The 4,333-nt window shown below is 41.9% G+C and overlaps 1 non-coding gene across 1 annotated transcript; it reads right to left on the bottom strand.

Moving 5' to 3' along the window:
- Positions 1 to 506: 506 nt before the first annotated feature.
- Positions 507 to 642, bottom strand: LOC119944960. The gene has a single exon (XR_005456098.1). It is a non-coding gene; the product is annotated as a small nucleolar RNA SNORA7 (small nucleolar RNA).
- Positions 643 to 4,333: the final 3,691 nt, after the last annotated feature.

Genomic DNA, 4,333 nt, shown 5'->3' with positions numbered 1-4,333 from the left:
CACAGTCTTTATCCCCATTTTACAGATGAGGGAACTGAGGTGCAGAGAAGTGAAGTGACGTGCCCCAACTCATACAGCTGACGAGTGGTGGAGCCGGGATTTGAACCCATGACCTCTGACTCCAAAGCCCGGGCTCTTTCCACTGAGCCATGCTGCTTCTCTTTTAAATTACAGCACTTGAAACGGCAACAAAAAAATCCTACTTTACCATAAAATGAATTCTACAATTATTCTTTGAAAAGGCACTCAAAAAAACCAAGGCCTAAAACCAAAAAAACCCCCAGTCAATTGCTTTTAAAGTAGTTCTTGTCTTATGCCGCAGACTTTTTTCCGACCCATTGCAATGCCATGGACACATCTCCCCGGGAACGCTCCGCTCTCCATCTGCAATCGTTCTGGTAGTGGATCCATAGAGTTTTCTCTTGTCAAAATCCAGAAGCGGTTGACCATCGCCTCCTTCCGCGCAGTCAATTCGAGTCATTCACATGCAGCACGGGTGAGTTTTGACTTGTAGCAGATTCCCTGCCACTCGCTAGCCACTGGTCAAGCTAGGAGTGGAATGGACAGGCCTCTGCTTGACTCCCTCCCATAGCCGAGACTGGTAGAGGACTGGCAACTCTCCAGGTGTGACCCTGAGAGGGGAGTGTGATCAGTATTCAATCAGATTTATTGAGTGCTTACTGTGTGCAGAGCGCTGTGCTAAGCACTTGGGATAGTACAAAGGAACAATAAACAGACACATTCCCTGCCCTCAACGAGCTTACAGTCCCGGAGCTGAGCTTGGTAGAGTACTGGAAACTCTTCAGGTGCCACCCTGAGAGGGGAAAGTAGGTCTGTCAGTGACTAAAGGACACCTAAATCCATCCTTCCCAACCATTAGAACAGTGCTTTGCGCATAGTAAGCGCTTAACAAATGCCATCATCATCATCATCTTCCTTACAAAGGAACCAAGTAGTCATCTACAGCAGCCCAGGGGGGCCAGCGGATGTTTCCAGACTGCCGTCTATATCAGAGGCCAACATGGGATCTGGTTGACATTGAAAACCCATTATTGATGGATGATGAGGAGGATGGCAGGTGCTGAGAGCCCCCCCCCCCTCCAACCCCACAGCACTTACGTCCTTATCCGTTGTTTATTTATTTCTATCATCTGTCTCCCTCTCTAGACTTTAAGCTTGTTGTGGGCAGGGAACGTGTCTTCCCACTCTGTTATACTGCACACTCCCAAGCTCTGCACACGGTAAGTGCTCAGTAAATATGATCGATTGATAGAATTCGAAGGCGGAATCAGGGAAAATGTGAGTCTCTCCGGATACAGAGTCACTCTGTCGGAAGAAACAGGCCGTGTGTAAGATCCTGGGTCTGCAGTGCATGCCATAGCATTTATTATTATTAAGTGCCATTAAGTCATTTCCGATTCATAGCGAATCCATGGATATACTTTCTCCAGAACGTCCCGCCCTCTGCCATAATCCGCAACCTTTCTAATGGTTCTTCCATTATCGTTGTTATAGTCTCTATCCATCTAGCTGCCGGGCTGCCTCTTCCACATTTTCCCTGGACTTTTCCTAGCATTAGTGTCTTCTCCAGAGAATCAGTCCTTCTGTTGATTGTGTCCAGAATATGTTAATCTGAGTCAAGTCATTTGGCCTTCCAGAGACCACTTTGGTTTAATTTGCTCTAAAATCCATTTGTTTGTGTTTCGGGCAGTCCAGGGTATTCGCAAAAGCCTTCTCCAACACCACATTTCAAAACAGTAGACTATAGCTATAGCGTAGACTTTCCTTAATCGATCGATCAATCACTGGTATTTGAACGCTTTCGGTGGAGAGAGAACCGTACTAAGCCCTTGGGAGAGAACAATATAACAGAGGAGGTAGACATGTTCCTTGTTCATAATGATCTTACAGTCTAGAGGGGGAGACAGACATTAGTAAAAGTGAATAATTTATAATACATAATTTTTTAGTTATATACGTAAGTGCTGTGGGGTTGGGGATTGGGCAGATACCAAATTTCTGCAGGTCACAGATCTAAGTGCATAGATGACACAGAAGGGAGATAAGGAATAAGGAATAATCAAGGAATAAGTCCTCTAGACTGAAAGCTCGTTGTGGGAGGAGAATGTCTGTTTATTGTTCTATTGTACTCTCCCAAGCACTTAGTACAGTGCTCTGCACACGGAAAGCACTCAGTTAATTCAACTAAGTGAATGAATGAATGAATGGAAGGTATCTTGGAGAAGAGATGCTGTTCTAAGCGCTGGGGTAGCAATTAACAAGTATTATTATTATTACTATTATTATTATCCCCTCCCCATAGTACTTGTATATATTTGTACAGATTTATTACTCTATTTATTTTACTTTTACTTATTTACTACTGTATTCATTTTGTTAATGATGTGCATATAGCTATAATTCTATTTATTCTGACAATTTTGACACCTGCCTATATGTTTGTTTTGTTGTCTGTCTCCCCTTCTAGACTGTGAGCCCATTGTTGGGTAGGGACCGTCTCTATATGTTGCCGACTTGTACTTCCCAAGCGCTTAGTACAGTGCGCTGCACACAGTAAGCGCTCTATAAATACGATTGAATGAATGAATGAATGAATCTCCTCACCATGGGATTCTGTAAGAAGGCAGTCCACTTGTTGAAGAACAATTTCCTTCAGAAAATAAGTTCTTCTTCAGAAGAACAAACTGCATACTAAATCCTCTTTGTAGTTCGTATATAAGACTGTGAGCTTATTGTGGGCAGAGAATGTGTCTGATGTTATAATGTACTCTCCAAGCACCTAGTACAGTGCTTTGCCCACAGTAAGTGCTCAATAAATATGACTAGTAATAATAATAATAATAATAGCTGTGAAATTATTTTTAACTACTTTTCTCAATGGTCTAGTTTCTCCCAATCACTTCACTTCTCTGTGCCTCAGTGACCTCATCTGTAAAGTCGGGGTTAAGACTCTGAGTCTCACATGGGACAACCTGCTGACTGTGTTTTCTCCCCCCACGCTTAGAACAGTGCTTGGCACATAGTAAGTGCTTAACAAATACCATTATTATTATTATTATTATTATTATCATTATTATAGTCATATGCTAGACTGTGAGACTGCTAGACACCATTGAGGGCAGAGGATGTGTCTGTTGCTGTAGTATACTCTCCCAATTGCTTAATAGAGTGCTTTGCACACAGTAAGCACTCAATAAATACGATTGAATGCATTCTGAGATTTCCTATGAACCCTTCAGTCATTTTCCATATTCCAGGCTGCAGATCGTCACTACCTATCTATAATTCTGTTCATTTAAATTGCTTCCTGTTTAATTATTTTGATCTCTGTCTCCCCCCTTTTAGGCTGTAAACCCGGTGTGGGCAGGGATTTTCTCTCTTTATTGCTGAATTGTACTTTCTGTGAGTTTAGTATAGTGCTCTGCACTAAGTGCTCATAAAGTACAACTGAATGAATGAACACCCAAGTCGCACTGATGGACAAAATTCATTTTCCTTTCGTAAATTTGATCTCAGGTGATGTGCGGTTTGAACCTCCCCTAAACGGGGTTAGAAGACTTTCTCCCCATCCCCTGTGATCTCGCCTTCATGGAATCGGCGTTGACATTTTTCCAACCTTTCCCCATTCATATCACCATTTGGTCTCAACTTTGATTTTTTGTTTCTTCAGTTGTTGGCATTCCTCCCCTGATGGTCACACCACATTTTTTTTTTCAGTTCTGTTGACTCATTTTCTTATCTGCTCCATCTCATTTGCAATTACACCCAAATAGCAATCAAATTAGGAGGTCAGGGGCAAACCTCTGACCTATCTTTTAATCAGTTGGAACACAAACAAGTAAAGAATAATCCCCTTCATGAATATGGTCACCCTGTTAAAAAAAACAAAAACAATGCCCATTTGCTAGGAGTTGTCCTGAACTGACTGACTACCTGTCAATTAAAAGGATAAATCCAACTTCTTTTCACAAATCTCCTCTTCTTTTTGAACTCAAAGTTACACCCAGCCACTTCAACCCGTTTTCCGTTGACTTTATGTTGACTGGAGAATAGGATCCATACTTAAAAAGGAGTTTCCTTAGATTTTGGTCTCCTTGAAAAGGTGAACTGCTTTCTGGTCTCCGCTTCCACAGTAAATAATGAAGCCTGATATGTCCTCTTAAAGGAATGCTGATTTTCTGCTACATGGAAATAGTTACCAGAAGGAAACAACACACAGTTTGAACACCACTTATTTACCCCTCATCAGTTTGGCTCTTTTAAAAGTTTCATATGAAACTGCTGAAAATTCAGGGGTGGGAGCCAAAAGTAG

The sequence above is a fragment of the Tachyglossus aculeatus genome, chromosome 23 (assembly GCF_015852505.1).
Source record: "Tachyglossus aculeatus isolate mTacAcu1 chromosome 23, mTacAcu1.pri, whole genome shotgun sequence".
Classification (NCBI taxonomy): domain Eukaryota; kingdom Metazoa; phylum Chordata; class Mammalia; order Monotremata; family Tachyglossidae; genus Tachyglossus; species Tachyglossus aculeatus.
Note: the sequence above shows the minus strand (reverse complement) of the source record. Positions and strands in the feature narration are given on the sequence as shown.